The sequence below is a fragment of the Sturnira hondurensis genome, unplaced genomic scaffold (assembly GCF_014824575.4).
Source record: "Sturnira hondurensis isolate 20B ecotype Veracruz unplaced genomic scaffold, ASM1482457v3 Scaffold0000880, whole genome shotgun sequence".
NCBI classification, from domain to species: Eukaryota; Metazoa; Chordata; class Mammalia; order Chiroptera; family Phyllostomidae; genus Sturnira; species Sturnira hondurensis.
In genome coordinates, this window is record NW_028073511.1 from 7,538,326 (window position 1) to 7,563,922 (window position 25,597).

Sequence of the window (25,597 nt, forward strand, 5' to 3'; positions counted from 1 at the left end):
AAAAAAAAGAAAATTTGCCCTTTGCAATAGCTTGAATGGACCTGGAGAACATTATGCTAAGTGAAACAAGCCAGTCAGAGAGAGATAAATACCATATGATTTCACTCATATGTGAAATCTAATGAAAAAACTAAACTAACAAGAAAAATAGAGACAGACTCATCGATAGAGAGCAGGCTGACAGCTCTGGGGGTGGGGGCTGCAGGTGGAGGGATTGAGCCAAAAATAAAACAGACTCATGGACATGGACAACAGTGTGGTAATTATTGGGGAGAGGAGGTGGGTGGAGGTGGAAGAGGGTATCATGAGGATTAATGGTAATGGAAAAAAATACAATAATAAAATAAAATAAAATAGTGCAAGAGATTTTCCAGTGTTCATGTAAAACTAAAAATATAAAAACAAGTACTTAAGAATTATTTTGGTTAGAGTGGACAGGGAGTAATTATTATTGCTAAACTATTTTTCAGTGTAGCACAAGCAAAACAATTCTGCCATTACATGACTTGTTAGTCTCCACCTTTTCCTGCCCCTTAGCCCCAGGACAACCACTGCATATTCAAATTCTATTCACCCTTTAATTCCCAGGCTAAAGGTTCTCTGATCTGCTCAGCCACAAACAGTACCCACTCCCTCTAAGCACCCACACTTAATCTAGGCTCTTAGCCTTCTTCCTTATATTTATCGTTGCAAGTATTAAATGAAGTAAATCTATTTGCCCCCTCACCGAAGTCTTCATTTGTGTACTCATTCACTGGACGAACATTTATTGAGTCCTGCTGAGTGCCATTGTGCTCTGCTAGGTGCAGCAGAAAGGTCCCTGTCCCCATGGAGCTTAGGGTCTCAGGGAGTAGATGAGATGATTGTTCTGTGTCACAGTGGCTTTATTAGAGACCAGGGAGCCACACTATCAACTACTCAATTTACTGTTTACCTATGATTGTGAAGGTGCTACCAAGGAGAAAAATCATCACACACTAACATTTGTTTCGCATTTACTATGTGCCAGGCACCCATCTAAGCATTCACTGTATTAAAAGCTTTAATCCTCACAATCCGAAGGAAGTGGTTCTGGGATGATACCAAGTTAACTGAGCTACAGAGTGGTTAAATAACTTGCCCCACATCTCACAGCTGGTAAGTGGCAAAGCCAGAATTTGAAAGTTGGAAATTTAACTCAAGAAGTCATCATTTTAACGACTGTGCTGAACTGTCTAATAATGCTCATTAAGAGAAAAACATGACACAGTCTAGGGAATTTGTGGATGGGGTCCCAGAGGAAATATTAGTATTTAATTGAGCTGAAATCTGAAGCAAGAGTTGGAATTAGCTAAAAACAAAAGAGGAGGTAGGAGGGAAAGGAGGAAGCAGAAAAAGATCATGTGCAAAGGCCCTGAAGGGGGAAAAGACATGGCGTAATCAAGGAGCTGCAAGCAAGCCCGAGTGTCTGGGACACCTAAAGGAAGCAGGACACAGTAAGAGATGGGGCTGGTGAGGGAAGCAGAAACCAGGCAGACGAGCCTTGTAATTGCAATCATGGGAGTAGGTAAGATTGATTAGGAAGACAGGAGAGAGATTGCAGTGAAGACAAACAACCAAGGCCCACAGAATTTCAAAAATCAAAGGTCTATTCAAAAAAGACAACAGAGACCTGAGTGGTGTAGCTCAATGGGTTGGGCATCATCCCTCAGACCAAAAGATCATGAGTTCAATTCTGGTCAGGGCACATGCCTGGGTTGCAGGTCCGATCCCCAGTTGGGAGTGTGGGAGAAGCATCTGATAAGTGTTTCTCTCCTACATTGATATTTCTCTCCCTCCCTTCCCCTCTCTCTAAAAATAAATAAATAAAATCTCTTTAAAAAAATGGAAAGACAATTGATCCAAGATATTTGGGGATGAGAGACCAGAGAGCAGGAGGGAAAGAAGGGTAAAAGAGAGTCTGGGACCAAGGAAGGTCAAGTTTCAAGAAGCAGAGCATGGTCAAGTTTGTCCAAAGTCCTGAGAAGTTCTGCTTAGGGGAGGGTTGAGACTGCCCATTGGATCTGCAGACATGACAAGTTCTCAGCAAGGGGGATCTCTTTGGGGTGGAGGGGAAGGAAATGATATTGGGAAGAGTTGTATAGTATGGAGGTGAGAATTTAAAGATGGTAAGTACATAAAACTTAAGGAATTTGGTTGCAGGGTGAAAGAAAGAGAGTGAAGATTCATCCTACATGTAAACTGCTTAACTTTGATGTCACACAATTATATACATGGTTTTCTTTTTAAGAGGAGAACTGACTGCATTGCATGCTAGGACAATATCAAAAGAAGCCATGCCTCTTACTGAACCTTGGCCTGTGGCTGGCTAACTAGACAAGTTATTGTATTCTTTGAAACAGGCTAAGGGTATGTTTTCAACTCTCCATGTGCTAGGGTATAGACTATATACTCAAGTGGCTATAATTGAAACATATACAACTGAATCAAAATAGAGATTAGTGGAGAGACTGAAAACAGATATGCACACATACCATTCTACCACTAGAGAATAATTCAAAGCAGAGATCCTCTTGATGGCAAATGGTAGGTGTTAACACTGAATTTCAGAGAACTTTCACTGCAAATTTCAGTGTGATTATTACCCTCTGCTCCTCTCCAGGAGGCGTAGTGTTGCAATAAGAATAGAATGTCATCAGTAGCCCCCTTCTGAGTTGTAGATGTGCAGATCGAAAATCCTCAAGTGTAACTTTAGGAGCCTGCTTTCATAGATCTGTGTTTCCAACAGCAGAGGTGGTAAGACTTATCTTTACTGACCTTATTTAATTAGATGATTCATCCCTCACACATGCAGAATTATAAACTAAATATTTATTTAACACAAACACGAAACACAATACCAGTTAAAGGCCTGCCTTGAAAACCTTTTTTCTATTTCACTTTCCTTTGCCTTGAAATAAGGTCCTGCAGCAGCATTGTGTCCTGGCTCAGTGCTATCAGATCTCAGCGGAACGTTTGTTTGTACACAATGGGGCCGAGTATTCCAAAACACGCCGCACATGTGCGCGGCGTTGATAACCTTTCATCCTACTTTCCTTGTTGTAAATTTCTGGAAGATTTTAACCTTTAAGCAAGAGATTGCCATCTTAATGAAAACATTAAGTTCCTACCTCTGCCCTTATCTCATCTATGGTGGTACTTTCATTTACCACTCGGAGGGGTCTCCCTAAGCCCTGGTGAAACAATGCTGGGGTGCATTCCAACTGCTGTGGAGGGGAGCCCCGTGGTTGGCTGCACTGCTGTAGAGAGTACGGGCTTGGAGGCCAGTCCAAGCCCTACACTTCCATGGCTTTATCCTTTATTAGGTGAGACTCAAAATAGCACTGGAGTATTTTTATAATAATCACAATGGACCAGGGAGAGCCATCGCTGTGCCGGAGCAGGGGCCTGAAGACCCTCATTGTTGCATAGTGGGGACTCAGTGGGAGCATCCCTGGTGGCTGAATCAGGTGTGGAGGTCACTCTGGGCTCTCCAGGAGCTTGGGACAGCAGTTGCCATGTGGTTGAAAATATTCCAGCATTTTGATAATGAGCAGGGCCATCTGAGCCCTCTGATTTTCCCTTTCACAGCCCTCACCCCTCTCCATCCCCCGGGGACCAGGCATGGGTGTCCTGGCTACTCACCTCACTTCTCTGACATTTTCATTTCCCTCTAGAGGGATTTTGTTTGACTTTGAGAATGATGTGTGTGCACTACTCAAAATGAAAAAAGTTACCACTTCTTCCCTCCCCCCAAATACAGTACCCCAAGAAGTCATGGCCATTCCAAGATTTCCTTAATCTGGACAGTCTGACTTTAGTCCTCACCTTATTATGAAAAGCATTTTATAAAGACAAACCAAATAACATTCTTTGCTAGTCCTCAGCCTCCCTGATTTCCCGTTGGTTTCGGATGCCATTTAGCACCTCCTCCTTTGTGTTGTCCCCCTTGCCCTTTCCTGGGTCTCTCATCACTCCACGTTTTGCTCCTTACCCCCTTCCTTCTGCGATTCCATCTTCCTCATTCTACCACTGCTTCACTGTGAGCCTGCCCAGACCTGTCCTGGACTCTTGCTTTATCTTTCCTGACACTCTTTCTCTCAGGGAGCTTGTCTACTGCTACCATTTTAATGATCAATTCATGTGACAATTCCCCGAACTGTATTTCCACCCTGATATCTTTACTAAAAATTAGGAGCTTCTCTCAAACTGTGCTATTTCCAGCTGGGCCACAATTCAACTCATCTAGCACTAAACAGGTCTCCTTCTCTCCCACTGAGATCTCCGAACCCAGCTCTTCTTGGATTCACTAACCGTTGGCTTCACTCTCCAGTTTCTTGGCTCACAACAGGTATCCTTGGACGCAAGAACTGGGAGCACAAGTGGGGGCAGTCTGTCCCCCAGTCACTAAGCCCTGTTCATGGCTCCACTGCTGATGCGTTCTTTTCCTCAGCCACAACACCGGTTTGGGCAGGATCATCTCACACCTGGATGATGGCAGGGATCTCCTCAGTGATCTCCCTTCCTGCTTTCTTGCCTGCCCGATAACCCAACATACCACCAGCTGATTAGTTTGTCTAGAGCACTATTTTTCATAGATCGCTACTATACCACATTCAGATACTTTAGCACTTCTCAAATGGCCAGAGAATATTTGGGCTAATTCCCCTGGCAAGCATGACCACCAGAACCTAATGTAAATCCATGTGTGCCTCATGTTTCTTGCATCACACTGAGATACAGAGCAGTCTCCCCTGCTCACTGGTTTGCATTGTACCTTCCTTTGCAAAACATGTCACAAATTCTAATAGTAAATACTGGTGAATGAATTGCTAAATCTCAGCTTCTTCTCATATACTTCTTGGCAACTGGAATACTCGGTTCCTCCTTGTTGAGCCTCACCTGACTTGTCATTTCAGGTTCTGCTCACTCGGTAACAACAATTACTATCATTTATCAAGCCCTTGCTGTGTGTTGGGCATTAGGCTCAGGAGGCAGAGTGCTGAGCCTAATGGCACAGTTAATCCTTACAATCCTATATTGTTAGAGCTATCACCCCCACTTTACAGAGAAAGAAACTGAGGTTTGGGTAAATTAAATAAGATATGCAGGTCACAGCATAAGTAGCTGAGTCTGCGGCCAAAGCCTGAACCCTCCACCTTCACAGCATGCTGCCTCTTTTCCAGAGATACATCCTTCCCCTCAATACACTGCATTTCTCTCCTCAGATGCAGCTCCAGCCCTGCCATGTGGGTCTCTCTGCAGTACTGTTGTGGCTTTTATGACACAGCGTGGTAATTAGGTGCATGGACCCAAATCAGACCGTCTGAGCTGGAATCCTGACTCTACTATTTGCTAGCATTGCGTGTCTCAGGCAACTTAAAATAGTGCCCCCACGTCTACAAAATGGGGATTGTAACAGCACCTGAGACATAAGACGACTGGAATAATTAAATGAGTTAATCTTTGCAGAGCACTGAGCACTCAATAATTATTACCTGTTATTAAAATGTTCAATGCCTATGCCTTGCCTCTTATTAAGAATATAAGCTAATTAAAGGAAAGAATTCTTTGCCTTTTTAATTCTACAGCCCTAGCAAGTCTCTCCAGTGAAGGTACCTCCACTAAGCCATGATTTTAGGGGTTTCACTGTTGTAGTTATCATTTAGGAAATAGGCAAGATTCTAATTATTTTAACCATCACAGCCAGAGTCACACAATGTGGGCTGAAATGCTGAGCTCGTAAATGACCCATGAATTCATAACGTAGCCACAGCAGCACAGATATTTAACTCAACAAGCCTTTTTTGCGACACCCACTCTGTGCCAAAACTCATAGGCGCAGAGAGAAACTTGGAGAGGCTGAGAGAGCCCCTCCTGGTGCTTCTACAAAGGAGGAAAAAATTACACTGATGAAACATACTAACTTAAACTTTATCAAGAAGTGTTGGTGTGGAAAGATTCTAGGGACACATTTTACGATTAAAGAACAGCCCTGACTGATTGCCTGCCCATATTTAGATCAATCCAGAAAGTGACAGATCAGCAAAGCATAATTAGTGTTTCTTTTCCTTTTTTTTCTTGGAATTGGGACAAAACATGTTAGAGTGACATTGAGTAAAATCTATAACCTCCATAGTCACTTGGCGCTAGCAAAGCACATCCTGTTTACCTAGAACATTTCATCTGATTTTGTAAAATACGCAAGTAGCAGGAGCCAAAGCATCTGCAGTGAAGTCAGTGCGATTGTTCCAATTTAGACTCTAAAGGCAAGACCATCCATGGTCAGGGGAGCTGGAAAATTCATTCTCACATGCAGTTGTGAGGAGGGTCTGTTCTCCTTGTAAACAGCAGCAGCTAGGATCCTATTACACGATGCCCACAGCTGCTGGTACTTCTGGCCCTAACTGTAGGCTGCACGAACGGGTATTGTTTCTGCTTCTCAGTTGAGACATTTTATCTCCTACAGTTGGGACTCAGTGGCTCTAACCCCAGCTGCATAAAAAGAACTTGTTCAGAGATGAAAATAAGTAAGTCCCTTCCCATGCCCCTTCCCCAGATAGTCTGATTCATTTGCTCCAGGAAAGTGTCTGGGCAGTGTTCTTTTGGGGGGTTAAGTTTCTGCAGTGATACGTATAGATAACCATTGTTAAAACCTGCTGCAACGTAGACAAAGCAATAGCTTGATCTAGCCCCAGTTTCCCAGCAAAACTGGACTCTGTGTTGCTACAAAGCTGCCAGAATCCACCCAATCATGTTAATTTTCTATCCACAGAACTTTTATCCTCATACTGCTGACCAAGAATGGTGCTGCAAAGTCAGAGATCTGGGTTTCTTCTCATCTCAAGTGCCCCAGAAAGATTCCTTGTGTATTACTGGGAAAATAACCCCTGAATCTCTCATGTCTTTACTGCATAAAATGGGAACAAGATGCCTGCTATACCTGTGAGGTGGTGAAAGAAGAGGAAGCCTCTGTCAGGGGCCAGACCTCCGCAGTAAGGTGAAGTGATTAATCATATTAGCCAGGGATTGGGAGAAGCATTGGGCAGGCATGTTTAACAGGATGGTTAAGAAATAACCACCAATTGTCCAAAATCAGCAGGGCCAAGTGACCCTTGAGTTTGGGGTAGAGAAAGCTTGATAAGGACAAGAAAATACCAAATAGCAACTGAATGTATTTTGTAATTATTCTTGGATTTGGCATTGCTTATTTGTACTTCCTTTTCATGAGAGATATCAACTTGATAATAGTGATTTTTTTATTCACTTGTCTCATAACAATGTATGGGGGAAAGAGGGGTAAAGGTCCACCTTTTTACAGAAGACTAGAAGAGCTAAAAATAAACCCATTTGTTAAACACATTTATTAGCCATTAAGTGGAGAAGGAGTGTCTCCTACGCTCACCTTATCTTCCCTGGGCCAACCACTTAATCTAAGGATCTATCGATCTATCTCTCCATTTAATTTTCTTTGCTCCCCCACCCCATTTTTTTTTTTTCCAGAACAAGGCTGCCTTTGATGGTCTTCGAGAGAGAAGCCCAAACCTCAAGTTGCCAAATCTAGAATTTAATCCATGGGAAGTTATGAACATTATTAATTGCCAAAGCCAAATGCAACACAAAATAATAATGGTAAGAATGAGTAAAAGTCCTTCAGGTCTTTTTAAGTGTTAAAAGAGTCGTTCATACTCCCCATGTTTCAGTTTATCTTTCCGGTGAAAAGGTGTTGTTCTGGATCAATACCTCAATTTGACAACAAAAATTTATTGTATTCTTATGTGCCCTGGCTTGTCCTAAAAGCTGGGAAGAGAGAGAGAAAGCCATTTAACTGGTAAGATACCCAGCAAACTATTAATCTATTGATGGATTAATTTGAAGGCTGGGGAAAAACAATGCATATGAGGCGGGGTTGCTTGAAAAACTTTTGGAGATATTCTGTTAGAGTACAAATACATTCATGTATTACTTGTATAACTCAAAAATGAAAGACCCAAAACATTAGCCGTTTATGAAATGAAAAACTGACCTGCAGTGAAGTGGCACAGCCTGGCTTTCTACAATGTCTAAGAAAACACGGTTTCAGCAAGCCACACATCAAAGACCTTTTCCTTCCTTCTAGAATGCCCAAGGCAGGTCTGCCCAGCTCTTAACCCCAGCACTCCTCCTGACTTTCTTCCCTCTGTCAACTGTGAACTCCTGTCCCCCGCCCCCCAGGCAATGGGTGGGAGGCAACTCCTGTCCCCCCTAGGCAATGGGTGGGAGGCAACCAAACACATTTTACATTTCAGAGATCATCGCCTGCCCCCACCCCCGGGATGAGCTGACAGAGCACCCCAAGCTCTGGCTATAACACCGGTGCTGACGCCTCTCATCAGTGCCACTGAAACATGGCTGCCCGACCATGGAGACTCCAACGGAGTGACTCACGAATGCCCTGGTCTTTATGCTATTTTCTGGCTCAAAGACGAGAAAATTCATTAACAAAAAAAGGGGGGAAGGAGAAAATTCTATTATCTAAAAAGATCCCAGTTAACACCTGATACTCAATCTCCCTAACCACAGTCTAGACTTAACCAAAGAGCTGTGCAATGCTCTTGACCACGCATGATCTACCCTCCCAACATTCATGGCACAGCTGCACACACACTATAAAACAGAAAATCAAAGAGGTAAATGTTTTCAGGAAGATGCCTTTAAAAGGAGTGTCAAAGTGACTGAGGTCTTGCTGCAAAGGGTGACTGACCACAGAAGGAGAAATGTCTGTTACCTGTCCAGCACCGAAGTCCCCAGACGGGCTCCTTCTGTCCCCAGACGGACTTCTGCTATAACCAGACGCCTAAAAGCTTCCAGGTTTCCGTTACAAGGCCATTTGTCCTTCAGTTTCCTCTAGAGCCTCACACCCGCTGAAGAAACAGCCGAGCGGGACTCATTGCGAGGCTCAGGCAGCTCCCCTCCAAGCTCAACCTCCCTGCTGACTGGTGCCTCCCTGCCCTGGTCCTCTGAGCCTCACAGAGCCATTCCTGAGGGCCTGCTGCTGTTTGGAAAACAAGAAGTGATTTCCTGGTCTTCTTTGCCGGATGGCGTGTGCGATTTCCCTCACGCCCATGGGAAGTCCTTCAGATCCTTCTTATCTGGAAACCTCTCCACTGAGTGGCCGGACTTGTTTGGCCAATGCCCCTAGTTCTTGCTTTCCTTTCTCCAAAGAAAAACATCAGAAAACTGAAACCAAAGCAACCCCAAATGAGCTATTGCTAATGACGGATGTGGGATGCTGGATTGAAACCCTGGAAAGATGTCCGCCTAATTAGACTGTGATTTCACAGGGGAAAGAAAATTGAAATTATCAGTGAGTTCCTTATCTCTAGAAGTGCCTAAAAGTCAGAGAGTAAAAAACTCCAAAGAATACGGGAAGACCTGAAGAAGTGGTTTAGTCCCAGCCCAGGGCTTTAGGGATGGCTGACCTACCAATATGCCACATGGGACACTAGTTTTTCCAGATTTCTGGGGAAGCTCTATAAAAATTTGTGCATCAAATTATAAATTGTATGACACTTAAAATAATAGCATCTTGATAATATTCATGTGTAAAAATAAGAAGATCCATGGAAAAGGGTCAGGTAGTAGGGTGCAGTCAGGTATTTGGGATTAAAGATGAATTCTAATAGAACTTTTTGAACTGGAAGTGACCTAACCATTCTCATTTTACAAGTGAGGGAACTGAGGCCCAAGGAAAACAAGGGCTTATCCAAAATAAGAACACAGATGGGGAGTAATAGATTGTCATCCACTTGTTCTTTAACTTTAGTGTGAGGAATGCTCTTCAATTGCCTGCCCTTGAGCCTTGTCCGCAGAAAGTTCAATGAACGAGGTCTGACCTGGGGCTGGGAATCGCATTGTAAGTAAGTATTAAGGTAGGTCTGATGCAGATATTATTACATTTAGAGAAACCATCATAGTGACAAAGCAAGGACACCAGAATCACACTGCGGGGATTCAAACCATAGTCCCACCAACTTCCCCTTACTGAGGCTCAGTTTTACCATGTGTGAAAGTGGATAACAATACCATTGAGTTTATAGGCACCAGTGAGAGCCTGACGCAGAGGAAGAGCACAAGATCTGTCCGTTCCTGTCTGGAGACCTGGGCTCGGCTCCTCTGAGCTCATGAGTCTTCCCTGTCCCACCTGTCTCCCTCTCTCCCTCCTTGTCTTCCCTTCTGACTAAAGCTATCGCCCTGGGACATGTCAGCAACCACCAACAGAACTCAGGCTTGAGACAAAAGTTAAGTATTTTAATAAAAAGAAGATGAACCCTCAAAATACTCTTTTACTTCTTGGTACTGACTATACCTTTATGAAAGAAAAAACTGAGCTGCAGTGCAGCAGCGTGGCCTACTCCACGCACTTATTGGGAGGGAGACAATGGTTGTCGTCCACTCACAGTCGACCCTCTTCCCTGTTGGCCCAGGTGTGGCTGGGGAACCCACATGTAACTGTGAGTTGAGGGGGGGAATGCAGGTTGGTCTAAAGCATGGTGATCGCCTTCTCCTTCGGGGAAACTGGGGTAACTTTAGACACGTGGCTGATTGTGGGCACACGTTACCTCTGGATTTACTGTTAGGGGCACAGTAAAGGTTCTTGTTATTATTCCAGCTCCAAATGGGGTTTCTGTTATTTGTAGCAAAAAGCACTATAATAAAGTGGTGAATCACTATAAAAAATAATTTTTTTATTCCATGTAAGATACTACCCTTGGCCTAAGGAAAAAAAGGAAAAAATTAAAACACATACACACAGAGCCAAATAACTGAAATCATATTATAAAACATGCCAAATCAATTTCTTATGCTAAATATATGTGGTATTGACTTGCCCTATAGGACATGGACTAAGTACCCCTGATATTCCCTTACACTAAAAACCTGTAATATTAAATAGAAGTCCTGGAAAAACACCTGGGTCCTGAAAACCCAGAGTAGCCCGGGGGTTGAGAGTAGCCATAGACTCCAGATGTACCAAATGGTAGCTCTGTGGAAACTTAGATGAATTGATCTTTCTGGGCCTCAGTTTCCTTATCCATAAAATAATAATAATGCCTACCTCAAGGTTGTTGTAAAGATTAAATGTGTTAAATACATGTAGAAATGCTTAGAACAGTGCTTGGCACATAGCAAGCATGTGTGTTAGCTATTGCTGTGTTTGCAAAGATACTTCTGTTGTAATAATAGCTGCATATGGTTTTGGTATTATCTTTGCCTTTTTGTGTGTGCTAGCTCTGCCTCAGGTGCAGCATGGGTTGTCTGGCACTTTGCAGATGCTTCCAAAATATATCTTATTGTCTCTGTTGTGAGATTTGGTTCCTTTGAGGGTACCTTCAGTGGATCGCCATAAATGTGGACAAGCGATGGTAGCTCTGTCGGGGAGGAATGAAGAAAATGTAGGAAGACACTGGCATTAGCATGAAGGTCAAGGACACAAAAAGAAGTTTGCAGGCTGACAGCTTTGAGAAGTAAATGCCTGGAGGTGGAGTTAGCCCACAACTGGAAGAAAGGGAAGCGGCAGAACTTCATACTTACAAAAAGATAAACAAGTGGGATGGGATGGGAGTAATAGACAGAAAACTGTACTTGAAAAATAATTAAATAAAAAATTTGGAAAAAAAAAAGATAAACAAGTGGAAGAACTTGACTTGGACACATGTGTCCTTAAGAAACACCCTGTGGCCCTGGCTGGTGTGGCTCAGTGGATTGAGTGCTGGCCTCTGAACCAAAGTGCCACTGGTTTGACTCCCAGTCAGGACACACGCCTAGCTTGTGGGCCAGGTCCTCAATATTGGGTGCGCAAGAGGCAACCACACATAGATGTTTCTCTCCCTCTGTTTCTCCCTTCCTTCCCCTCTCTAAAAATAAATAAATAAAATCTTTTTTTAAAAAAAAGAAAAGAAAAGAAACAGCCTGCTGTCAGAATGAGCTCCTGGGTAAAGCCTTTTACAACTGCCCTTTTTTTCTGTCTTGCTTTGGGTTGCTGAGTGCAGTTGGCTCTCTGACGTGGAAAGGGGCGTTGTCAAGGCGGCTGCCCCTCTGCTTCCCTGAGGAGCAATTCCTCTCAGCCACAGTCCAATTTGTTGCTAGGAACACCCTGTGCTTGTCACACTCACTCTACCATGAAAACAAAGACCAATAAAAAATGGAACTACCATATGGTCTCGGCTGCAACCCAGAATTAACTGCTGATGGGGAGACTTGGTATTGTCACAGCTATGGACGCATGGTCTGTGGCACAGGCCCTTCCCTTGTATTTTAAGATGTTGAGGTTGGTAGCAAGTTGACCCCAAACTTCTTCAACCAGACTGCAATAGTGTAGCCAGAGCAACTAATTTGTCAACTGCGTTATCTATGTTTGTGTTAGTATGAAGTGTCTCTCAGGACTTGAGAGCAGAGTTATTTTCATAGGCAGAGATGTTGGCACCAAATAAATGTATATTTCTCAGCATGTTCCAGAATGTTTTACCCTTCTGCCCTACTTGCTTCTTCAACTAGCTAACTTTTGGTGATTCCTTAAGTTACAAGTGTTATTTCTCCCAAGGACCCTTGTAGCCCTCCGAGCCCCGGAGTTTCTTCTCCCTAGTTCCGTACTACCAGGTGCACATCTTTTTGCAGTTACCACACTGCATTCAAGTGGTTCTTTTACTGCATTGACTGTGAGCTTCTTGAGGGCAGAGACTGGTCTCATTAGTTGTAAGCCCAGCTCCTAGCCTAATGCTGGCATATGGCGGGTCATCAATAAAAGCAGACAAAATTAAATTGATCCATCTTGCTACATTGCTAGTTCCTCCTCTCAAAGTCAGAATGCCCCATAGCTCAGTTGTTGGAACTCTTCTCTATCAACACTTATTCCCCAGGTGATCTCCATGAGTTTCATGGTTTAAACCCAGGGTTGATGACTCCCAAATGTATATCTCTATCATGGACCTGAATTCCTGACCCATGCAGCCAATGGCCTACTTAATATCTCCACTTAGATGCTCAGTATGATCTCACACTGATCATGTCCAAAACGAAACCTCTAATTTTCCCTCCCAAACTATTCCGACAGTCTCTCCCATCTTATTAAGGGGTATATTCATCCTTCCAGGTTACTCAGACCAAACCCTAAGAGTCATTCTGAGTGTTCTCTTGTATACTTTATGGTTAATTTCCTATAAAATCCCATTAGTTCAAAATATACGCATATTTGGGCATCTCTCACCTCTTCCTCTGCCATCATTCTCATTCAAGCCATCATGATCTCTTGACTGGGTTATTAATATTGCCTCTCTTGATCTCTGGGCAAGACTGCAGCTGGATGGGCCTCATAAAATATATGTTATATAATGTCTACCACCTATGCTCAGCCCTCTGGCACTCCCATCTCACACAGTCAAGGTGAAAGCCCTTTCAATAGCCTGTAAGCCCTGCACCATACCATCGGCATCCCTGTTCCTCCTACCATTTCTTCCTTTAATTCCTCTCTTACTTCCTTCCTCCTCACTCACATCACTCCAGCATGCTGACCTCCTAGTAAACTAAGCACAGTTTTAGCTCAGAGGCTTTGCACTTTGCTTTCCTTTCTGCCTGGAATGCTCTTTTCCTAGATATTCTTGTGTCTCGCTCTCTATCTCCCTTCCACCTTTGCCCAAATACCACTTCCTTAGTAAGAACTTGGCCGGCTGTCGTATTTCACATTTCAGCCCTCCTACTCCCCTTTCCTTGATTATTTTTCCATATCATATACCACCTCTAATACACTATAATGTGCTGATTTATTTTGTTTATTGTCTATCTCCATCTTCCATCCCCCATTAGCATATAAGCTCTTTGAGGGCAGAGATGCCTATTTGATTCCCTAATGAAGAGTATTTGGAGGTTCAACACGCAGCAAAGTTATGAATGCACAGCATTAGCATATACATGGCAGAAATACATACAAAAGTACATAATGGCTCAACTTTTAAGGCACTCTGACCTCCACGTATTGGGAGACTAAGTCCTGTTTTGTTTTTTTTTTTCAATCCACGACCAGATGTTGGTAACCCTTTTGACCCAATGTGGCCAAAGGTCAGCTCTCTTTTGGTATTTCTATTTCGAGGCCACCAAAATTACCCTCTGGTGCTGACCAGTCCTTATGCAAGGAAGGAACCAACAAATAATTGGACAGTTTTATAGTATACAAATGGTCTTACTCTTATCTTTTGTGTGTATATCTTGGCAGAGTCCCTACTAATTAGAGTTGGTCATACTTGTGCTCAGCTGCAGCCTCTTCTAGCTTTGTTTGCACTTGCTGTTACTGGACTCATTCCACCCACAGACAGAGTTATTACACCTGCTTTGTGTATATATCTTTCAGATAATTATATTATTTTGCTGTGGAAGATCCCAATGCTTCCATCATTTGAACCAACTGGATACAGTTGACAGCCACATTCTAACTACCGTCTTATGCCTCCAGTGACGGTCGCAGCTTTGGGCAGAAACTCAAAGCACCCTCCATGTGGAATTCTGCCTGTTGGGACTCTACTCCCAGCACTGTCTTCCCTGCCTTTTCCAGGAACATGGAAGCAGAGAATAGGGGAGGCATGGAGGCAGATTTAGAACATAGTTCCATGGAGGTTTTCTTCAGTAGCTCTTTCTTGACCTTTGTTGATATTTTATGGAGGAGGACTGACCATCAGCAGCCCATGAGCAATCTCCAGCTTTCAGGTTCCACCTTTAATTCTTATAAGTGGCATGCCATCCATGTAGCAGAAATGCTTACTAATGCCCCCAGTATAGCATACGTCACCCACAGGCTGCAGCTCTGACCCATGTGATGTCAGAGTTATTGATTAACAAAATATGTCATTGATTTCTCCTCTTCCCTCCCTACCCTCATCAGTATTATGGAGAAGAGCGGGATATTTGAATACATGGGTATTCTTCTTGTCTTCACCTGGGAAGGACTCTGTTTAGAATGAAGCTGCATTTACTCTGAAGTACACGTGTTCTTTTGTCCATGAACTCTGGATAGTCACTCTTACTCTAACCTCTGCTCCCTTACTGTTCGCCCTGGGTACAGGTGTTCCATACCTCAGGTGAAAGGGAGTGGGATCTGAAAACATTCGGCAGGTGCCAGTTTGGGCCTACAAAACCCTATCCCCACAAGGGCACCTCTCATTTACATCCCATTGTTCTCTGCTGCTCTGAGGTCCTCAGAATTTCCTTTGACCTCAAAAGAAAGCCCCCCATTTTTGCTTCTGATTCTAGAGATAACTTTCTCAGAATTTATCAAGTCAACTAGTGAACAACCATGATGCCAAAACCACTCGGTAAATACGAGCAGAAGAGTGATCCATGCCAGGAGAAATCAGAATCAAAGAGAGTGAAGAGGGCCTCTACTCATTTACTCCAGCTACCTTGTGGGAGAGGGAATTTCAAGGCTTAACTAAAGTCACCATACCCACTAGTGTCAGAGGCCGAATCAGAGTTTAGATCTTCTCTCTTTCCATGCAGCGCTCTTGACATTATGCTCTGGTGCCTGGCCCCTGCCCGCCATGGGCCCTCAGGACACTGGTAGGATACTTTTCCTTTTACCTCCAAACTGGGACAATTCCACAGGTACAGACAGGGTGTTTATCTCTGTACCTAATGTCTAAGATGGAGTAATGATTTCTGAGCAGAGAAAGAGACAATATTAAACTTGTGTTAAACTTGTCTTTTTTTTAAAATGATGTTTGGTTCATTATTTAATGAGTGCCAGAAATGATGCTTTCGATGAATTGGCCTGATTTTTTCCAGCACCTAAACTCTTTCATGGAGGAATGTGAGATAATCCTTTCTAACATATTAGAACAGAGCCATGTGAATGGCACCATGGTGATCTGAAACATATGGTGCGAGGTGACATCAGTAGTGCATGCTGTCACCCCATGTCAGGATTTGAGAAGCGACAATAACAACACGTCTACCTGCCACTTCTTGCTAAAATTACACTTTTAAAAAGAAATTAAGTGAAGGAACAGCCCCTATTCTGACTTAGTTTAAGTCATCCAAGAGGCTTCTATATTTGAGAAAGTAGAGATAACAGGAGTGCAGTGAGGTTAGAGAGAAGTGGGGAACAATGGAGAGGGGTTAGTATTGCAGAGAGCAGTTCTTAACTCTGTCTGAGGGCAGACATACCGCTTATTCATTAAAACCACCCTGCTAATTGTTGGTGAATTGCTACAATCACATAGCCTGACAATCCCTTTTAGTCTTCTCACTCCTCAGAATGACCACTTCACACCTTCTCTTCTTCCCTCCCCAGTTTTAGCAGCAGCCTAGCCTCATACTTCATCGAGAAAACAGAATCAGCCAAACAGGAATGTTCGTGCTCCTATACATGGACTTCTAATCCTCTTCCACCTGCACTGCCCTTTCTGCCTTCCCTTTAGTTTGAGGGGGTGGCATGGTCCCACATCTCCCGATGGCTTGCCTCTTCCTCCACTTGACTCTGGGTCTTGTTCCCTCTAATTTCCTCAGCATTAGACCAGTCCCATCATCACACAAACATAATTCTAGAATGTCTCTTTAGAAGCCTTCCTTTGACATATGTCTTTCTCTCTCCCCATTGACTGCAACAGTCTGTTCCCCTTCACAACAAACCTTGAACAAAGAGCTGAAGACATTTGTCTCCACTTTCTCAGCCTTCCTCTCTGGCTCGAGTCAGTCAGATTCATGTCCCTTCCCTAGTATTGCACAAAGCAGCTGTCCTGTAGTCACCATGGTTTCCATGTGACCATTGCCAGTGGTGCATTTTCAGTTCTTCCTTGATCCTGCAGCACCATTGGACAGAGGTGGCCACCCCCTCCTTCCTAAAACCTCATGTTCCTCTGATTCTGTGGCACCCACTCCTCTGTGGCCCCTCCTTCCCCACCAGCCTGTCCTCCTAGTCTTCTCCATGCCCTTTCTTCCTCTACCCGATCTCTACAAGTTGGTGTGCCTCAAGCTTGGTCCACTGTTCATGCTTGACCAAGGATGCCACTGTCCTTTTTCACCTGTTTTAGTCCAGGGTGACCTCATCCAGTTCCACACTTGGAAGGACATTCATAGATGGAAGCAAAACAAAGGTATTTTTAGATATATAAAGACTGAGAAGACTTGTATCTCACTGGCCCTGGCTTTTGTGCCATGGACTCCATTAACCATCTGGTGGAACCTATCAACTACTCAGAATAGCATTTTAAATGCATAAAACAAAATACATAAGATTATACTCCATTGAAATTTAGTTACTGAATATTAAAACATGATGTGATTTAGTATTTGCTTCTTTACCAATCTCCAATCTGTTCAACTCACAGATTGAATGAGGCAGGTTTAATAATTATCACAAGTTTTGAGAAGTGATGAGAAAAACTAGATTTCTGAGGATCTGCAACTTAGTAGTGCGATAGAAAATCATCAGTGATTTCTCTTGGTGACAAAGCAGAGGTACTGCTAACGCTGGGTGGTGCATCACCTCTGTTCCCGACTAAAGGAAATTCAACACCCCACTTAGATCTTACTGAAGTAAAGGTGTGTCTTTTCCAATTAAAGTTCATGAACCCACTGAATTTTATTCATATGGTGGCCATTAACTTAGGTTAAAAGTATACTTTAAAAAGAAGGAAACTGAACACTTGAGAGCTGACCATTTAAAAACTATTACTTAACTATTACTTTTTCGATTATCAGTTTTTTAAAATTATTTGTTAAAAATGACTAATTTGGAGGTACAATTTTAAAAGAAAACATGAACTAAAATACCAGGTAACTACAAAAAGGAACGTAGTAGTTGTTCAATAAATACTTTTTGAAAAATATTTTATTCATTTATTTTTAGAGAGAGGGGAAGGAAGGGAGAAAGAGAGGGAGGGAAACATCCATGTGAGAGAGAAACATTGATTGGTTGCCTCTCACATATGCTCCAACTGGGGGACAAAACCTGCTACCCAAGCCTGTGTCTTGACTGGGAATTGAACCAGCAAACTTTCGTTGAGGAAGACTTTGATAAATGAATTGAGGGTAGATTTTTGCTTTTTCCTTTCATATCTTTTTCAGCTGGCTGGGGTATATACATCCTCAGGTGAGTCCAGTACTTCCAAAAGCACAGTCACATCATGGTTTTGACTGCTAACACACTGTGCACACGAATGTCCCCTGCACTCTTGTTAATAATAAGGTTACAGAAGACCTCCCACATGTATGGGGAGGTACTCCATCGTCTTAGCCAAAGAGTGGAAGTAATTTCTGAGGTAGAGCTTGATATCCCCAGAACATAATAGATGTTCAATAATTTGATGTCCAGTGATAGATGTCCAAGACCTACAATGTGAAAGCAATACTCATGGGTCAATATCACGTTCTGGTCCCCCAGAGAAGGCCATCCCTGTGGTAAAAATTGCCAGCCCAAGTGTGCATCCCACCTCCCTCCCTGCTCTTTGGTCTCCGCTGTATGTGTAACAGTTACTGCCCTGCACTACCACTGCTCTCAGTTCTTTGGAGGAATCATGTCATCTTTTTTTAAATGCCCCTTCAAAAACATACAATATGTCAGGCATAATGATAATGTTTGCCTGAGAAAGAAATCAGAAAAAGGCCAACTGAACAACTGCATGTATGAGGAACAACAATGGCTCTGAAATTTAGCTCCAAGGAGGCGCCTAAAGTTAGCTCTTTGAGAACAAGCATAAAGTTGGGGGCTGTGGTGGTGAGAATGGAAAATGAAGCACAAGTGAAAATTAATCAAAATTCCTGAAGTTCAACTCCTTGGGGATGAGGAAGAATGTGTCTTTTAAAAGCATAGAAATATGGAATGTTGAAAAACAACAGAGCTTGTAACTTAGCTTTGGGGAAATTAAATATTTGACAGCAAGATCTTGTTAGACCACAAACACCACTTTACATTTTACCTCTAATCAGTCACTTCTCAAGAAAATGGAAAGGCACAAAATTTCCGAATACTACACGTATTACTTGGTAAACTAGTTCCTGTTCAAAACAACTTGCCTGTTTTATTATTGGGGACAGGCGTTAATTGTTCACTTCAAGTGGCTTACCTATAGGTTTATTGACGCCTCATTCCCCAAATCTGGGAAGTAGATAAACCATTGCCCTGGCACCCTCTTTATTTACTGGTCTGTTCTGTATCATACATAATGGCCAGTTCTGAGACCAGCTAGTCAGCCTGGTAAACCCAAAGGCTAGCTGCCCTGGGTTCTGTACTTTTTGAGTTTTTCAGAAATAAGTGAAGTAAGAGAGGAAGGGAAACATGTTCACAGTGGCCACTACCGCCCTTCAAAGGAGCACAGCATTGGGAAGTCTGTGTCTTGGTGCATGGAAGTTGCCCAGCCCTCCGCAGCTCCCTCCAATGGCCCATCCCAAGACAATGACGGGTCCCATTTTCCAAGTTCAAGGCCGTTTCAAATGACATTGCCTTCTATAATTCAAAGTTTGCCTCCCAGGACCTCAAACCTATTTTTAGACCTCAGACATAGTACACAAAACACAGTAACGTATCAACAATACATGATTATTCCAGGCCCACGCCCCTTGAGTTCGCCTCATCTGACCTGAAACACTGAGAGGAAAAACCACATATATTTTTAGTCTCTTCCTGAATTCCTCAAATGTCATTCCATTTTCCATTTTATTTAGGGCTGTTATGATCTCGCTTTTGTGTTTTACATGGCAGTGTGAGCACACTCTTGGTATGTTCCTCTGTCTAGGACCCTGTATTTGAACTTGCAGGGCTCTCACTATATATGGGCATCTTTATGAATGGCCTCTGGCCCTTGGATTACTTACTGGTCTAGATTTAAAATGCTCTCATATTGTCCCTTCTTAAGTGCCACAATCACCTTAGGTATCAGGTGCCCAAGGATTACTTCTATGCACTAACAAGAACAATATGTAAGTGTACTTCTATGTTTAAAATTATTGAATTTTCCAGAAATTGTGTAATACCTTAAAGAGAGAAAACCAGGTCTGCTTTATCTCAAGTAGTCACTTTGTCATGACAGATGCTAAAAAGAGAAAACTGATTTCTTAAACCGACTAATACACACACACATGTACACCTATAACACATGCACACAAACACGCACTCATTTCTCTGCATTCAAAATTGGAGTAAAAAAGGCGACAACCACAACGTAATTCTGGACCCCAGAAGCATGTAGCATTTTTGACATCTGGACCACATCTTTTATTAGCTTCCTTCTCTTCTATATGAGAATACTATTTTCAGTAATAATTCTTATTTTCTTAATTAGTCTTTACCTTTAAAACAACTAAAAAATAAAATATTTCTTATTGAAATATTATTAAAATTCAGTAAAATATTTTATTGTAAATTAAACTGTGTACTTGCCAAGTAAAAAGAGTACCCAGTGAAGTGTACTGCACTATTTTAAATTTCAAACGCAAATAAAATCTTTATGTGGTCCCATAGAATGACAGAGTTGAAGCAACTTCTGTTTGGTTTCTTCTTCTTTACAGTCATGTGCTAACATTGCTTATTATTAATCTACTTCTCAAGGCCAAGGACATGTCATCATACCCCAGAGGCCAGAGACACTTAAAGCAAGCTCAAATATTTGCAAGCCAGTAGGAACTTATTCTTGAAGTCAGCACATATAACTCAGTCCCTCTGTGTCAGGAATCAGTGTACAAATGAGTTTTGTAATTTGACATCTATGTAGAGTACATATTCATTAAAAGATAAGTAATAAAAATATTAATTATGAGCTTATGTTGTATTACTGAAACTCACCAGTGAGGGCAATAATTGTTTAGAACTTAGATCAACAAAACTATTTTTAGGAAGAATAAGTTATCACAAACATTGTTTGGAATTGCCACGGTGTGGTAATTTTTTTAAAAAGGACTTTTAGTTGTTTTTATTATTGATTTTAAGTTTTCTACAGACAAGTACAACTTATTGCCTGCACCCAGCGGGGTCTCTCCTCACACCCCTCCCTTGGTGCCACCAATTCCAGAGTGTTTCTGCTAAGCTTGTCACTCAAACACAGGAAAACTTTGTGTTGGAGGGTCACCCCATTTCTCTCAGACAGTCCTTTAGGGATACAGACCAAACAGCAGGGAGGAAGGACTTGCCACTGGCACGTTGAAGTAGAGGTGAGCCTTTGAAAAAGGCAGCCACATGAATGCCAGGACTCACTAATGCATTTCCCATATTCAAGGGAAGCTAATCTTGCCTTCCCCTTCCCCAGGTTCCCACCAGCTCCTCATTCAGGCTTCTTTGGAAACATCCCCCTGACCAGAGGAAGGGAAGGAATTACTGCACAGCGCTCTCTCTCTCTCTCTCTCTCTCTCTCTCGTTCTAGGCCCACCAGACCACCTGAAAGAAAAGTAACAATAACAAGTGTGGTGTGTGGCACTGACCGGAGATTACAAGGGAAACTAGCTTTCCCTCCGCTTGACCCTGAAGGAAGGAAGCAGGAAGCCCTGCTTGGGGACGGGCTGTGCTATTACCTCCTGACCCTCTCCCTAATTGAGAACACAGAGCGAATGATAGAAAGCGGGGCTTCTGCAGTACTTTCCACACCTCTCTCAAGATTAGAGACCTCGTCTTGGACAACAGTCCTGATGGCGACTATTAAGTGTTTACACCGCGCCAGGCTGTGGGTCCGTCCAGATTGAGCCTCCTCACAACTAAGGGGAGAAGCACTGTCATCCTCACCTTACAGACAGGAAACTGTCGTGGACCGGTTGATGAGAGGAGCATGGAACCCAGGACTGCCTTATATCTGAGGCCTTCTGCCCTGCCTGAGGCGGGAGTGGCTGGAGGTTGAGTCCTCCCGTGACTGCAGGACCTGTAGATACCCTGAACATGAACCCTCAGACCATTGTGGTCATGTTGTTGGATGCACAGCATTGGGGTCTATCTATTGCTAAGCAAGTCTAGCTGCTCATAGAGCAAGAATCAGAAATGTGTCAACTGGATGTCCAACCTGTGGCCCACAGGCCACAGGTGCTCATGGTGGCTATGAATGTAGCCTAACACAAAACCATAAATTTACTTAAAACATTTGAGAATTTTTTGTGATTACACGTTGCAATGTATTTCATGTATGACCCAGGACAACTCTTCTTCCAGTGTGGCCCAGAGATGCCAAAAGCTCGGACACCCCTGGCTGTAGGGAAAGTGAATGTCTAATAATGTACATGTATAAAATGGGAGTAAACAGGTCCAGGTATCTTCTCATTGCTTTCCCCCAGTTCTGCCTGCTGTGCCTGCCCTTCAAAACAATCCCTTGTCATAAAAGCATTATGAGAAGGATGAATTTAGTTAATATAATGACAGGGACAGGGGGTGAGTTTGCATCATCACCTACCTAACTGCTGAAATTCTCTTTTAATATGTCTGTTCATCCTAGTCATGTGTCATTCATGTTATTCACCAAATATTTATTGAAAAATCTATGTACCAGGCACTAATCTAGACCCTAGAGATAAGCAAGAACGAAAACAACTGTCCTCAGATGTTTACATTCTAGGATGGACTGGCTGGCCTCCAGATTTATCTCTGCCCCCATCTGCCCAGCTCTGTGCCCTGGGAGGTCAACCCCACGCCCCACATCCTCACCATCTGGGAGGCAATTGGGAAGAAAGGGCAGGTGGGAGATCCCAGCAAGAGACAAGGATGAAGGAAAGGGGAGCCCGGCTTTTATTCCCCACTCCTCTTTGCCAGGCTATAGTCTGGGCAATGACTGTGTTCCTCCACCCTCAACCACAGACTCTGGGGAGCCCCCTCCCCGCATCCACAGGCCACTCCAGGCTCCTCTGACATCCCATCCACACTTTTCGCCCCGTTCTGCCCTAGAGAAGGCGACCAAGGGCTTCTGGATGCTGCCAGTGTCCTGTTGACTTGACTGCCTACGGCGTTTCAGTGACCCTCTGAGAGTGTAATGGAGCACTTCAACTAAACTCCCCACGTGGAAGTTAACCAAGTGAGGGGAAAGAGCAAGTTAATAAAAGTGGATTGTTTCTTGTGCTCAATGAAAGTAGTTTTCTATTTATTTCCTTTTTGTATAATCACTGTTACTTCCAATTATTTTTAGTAACTTCCCTTCGAACTCATTGTTTCAAAATTCAAGTCACTTTCAGTAAAGGTTGAATTTTGTTGTGAGGATACAGAAGGGGGAGCGCCAATCATTAATTTCACTGATAAAGTGAAAAACTGTGTAGTATTGAAAATTCCTAAAACATATATTCATCTCGTTTCTTCTATATGAAACAGATAGTTGATGGAACTGAATCTATTTTGGATGAATGAGGATTTCCAGGTTCATCTGGATATTCAGAATGGCATTTACATTTCAGTGCTACAGACACAGAAGTTTAAGTTTCCCTCGCAGGAAACTTGGTTTTTTGTGATTATTTTTGCTCCTAGAAGCCTTACTCCCATTCATCACTTAGTGGGTTAAAGAATGCTAATTTGGCCACTTGCTGTGTTTCACATAAATCTTTTTCTTCTACATCTTTATTGTGAAAAATTTAATTTGTGACCGCGACAGTAAAAAGGTTGATTTTTTTTTAAGCAAAAAGAAACGTGAAGCACCCAGGATCTTTTCTTTTCTTCCCATCCATCCTTTCACTCCTCCCTCCTTCAGGGTGCCTTTGGATTTCCAGCTTCTTCCTGCTTTATCTGTGAAAGAGAAAAAAACAACCCTAGGGATACAGTTTGGCCTTCACCACTTGGTCACACTCAAAACACCAATCTCATATTTCCACATTCACAGTCCATTCTCTAAAAGCTCATACTCGAATTGTTCCAAAATGGAGAGAAACTTGCTCAAAAGGCACAGCTCTCATGCCCTCCAAAAGGGGCAAACTCTTGACTCAAGTGTTTGCTCTGGGTAACAAGTGACTTCCTGCTTCACAAACAAAAATTTCAAATGGCTGATTTTTAGAATTCCAAAGAACCTCACAAGTCCATATTTTGACCTCTTATAGGCCAAAGTGAAACAGAGTATTAGGAATATTTGGGTTAGAATTTCTTAAGCCACACAAATATTTAAAAATTGAAGAAGCATTATAGCAAAGACAAGAGATTTAGTCATTCTTCTTCCCAAGAATTTTCAAATTGCACTGCAGCCCAAGAACCTAAGTGATTTCGGCTAAGTTCCTGGCTTCACCCTCAGAGATCCTGCTCTGTAGAGGGCTGCAGACCAGCACTAGCACCACCTGGAAACTTGCTAAAAATTCAAATTCTTGAGCCCACCCAGACCTCTAGAATCAAAAACTCTGGAGGTTGAGCCCATTAATCTGTGTTTAAATAAGCTGTCTCAGAGGTGATTATGATGCACACAAAAGCTTAATAACCACTGAGATATACACAGCATGGTTATTTTTTAACATGGGGTTCTCACTTTGGAAAACCACCAGCTGGATCAGGAGCTCTGCATACATTTAGAGGAACCCTAGCCAATAGATAATGTTGGGTTCCTCTACCAGGAGTCCATCCCCTCTCCAAAATGGCTCAGTTATCTTCAGCTAAAACCCTTAACCATTAGGGCTTCTGCCTACACATCTAGCTTCACTTCTGTCCCCCACTTTCTTCTCATCTTACTCTTCCCTCTCTGAATCCCCTGGTGCCCTGCAAACACCAGGTTCTCCAGCCTCTGCTTGGAACTGCCTGCTTCCTCCATGGTCATGTGTCTAACTCCCATTGTCCTTCAGGGTCCAAGTCAAGGTCAAAGCTGCTTTTAACTCACTCTAGTTATGCGTGCACTTCCACCCCTCACTTCCCTCTGCCAAAGCATTTACTGAACTGTATTATAATGGTCTATTTGTGAGCTCTTCAGCCATCCTATGATCTCCCCACTGTCCACGCTCACCCCCAGGGCAGGACCTTTTTTGTATACACTTCCATGCCCTGTACCTAGCCCCATAGATGCTCGATCAATGTTAGTTATAAATAAACCCTGTGACACATTATTAGAGCTCCTATAAGAGGTGAAGGGCGTGGGCTATGGTACCAGACCGCCTGGCTTCAAGTCCTATTTCTATCACTTACTAGCTCTGTATATGTGGGCAAGTTACTTAATCTCTGCTCTTCAATGTTCTCATGTATAAAATTGAGATGATGGTTCAATTATCGCACAGAATTGTTGTTTCCAGTGCTCAGAGCAGGACCTGATGAGTATCAAAGCCTCAATGCTTCAATACCAGCAACAAAAAGGATCAAAGAGGGTCCCAACATACTTCTGTACTTAAAAAGGAACTGCCCCCTTCTTTCTCCAAATGTCTTTATTTTTTTCTCTAGGCTGCTAATATTTCTTTCTCCTTTCACCTTTTTTTTTCAATACAGTACTCTAAAGTCTACAAAAACATTCTACATTTATAACCATTGGAAGTGCACATGTGTGTATGTGTAGATGTTGTTCATTGGTTTTGTTTCTGGAGTTATAAATAGAATTAAGGCATGTCAGGAAATAGTAAAAAGGACTAGCCAATCTTAAAATTAAAGGTCTTATTTTTGAAGGATAATTTATAACAATAAATAAAACCCATATGCTCT

The 25,597-nt window shown here is 42.8% G+C and overlaps 1 protein-coding gene across 4 annotated transcripts in view; it reads right to left on the bottom strand.

Moving 5' to 3' along the window:
- ADGRF5 (adhesion G protein-coupled receptor F5) overlaps positions 1-25,597 on the bottom strand; it is a 99,523-nt gene that overhangs the window by 63,014 nt on the left and 10,912 nt on the right. For 2 of the 4 annotated variants that reach the window (XM_037054392.1, XM_037054374.1), the window contains exon 1: positions 8,786-9,108. The exons of 1 other annotated variant lie outside the window; for it this stretch is intronic. The gene's annotated coding sequence lies outside the window, so the exon portion shown is untranslated. Of the gene's footprint in view, positions 1-8,785; positions 9,110-25,597 lie in introns of those variants that run through there. One more of the 4 variants, XM_037054386.1, reaches the window with a different exon arrangement.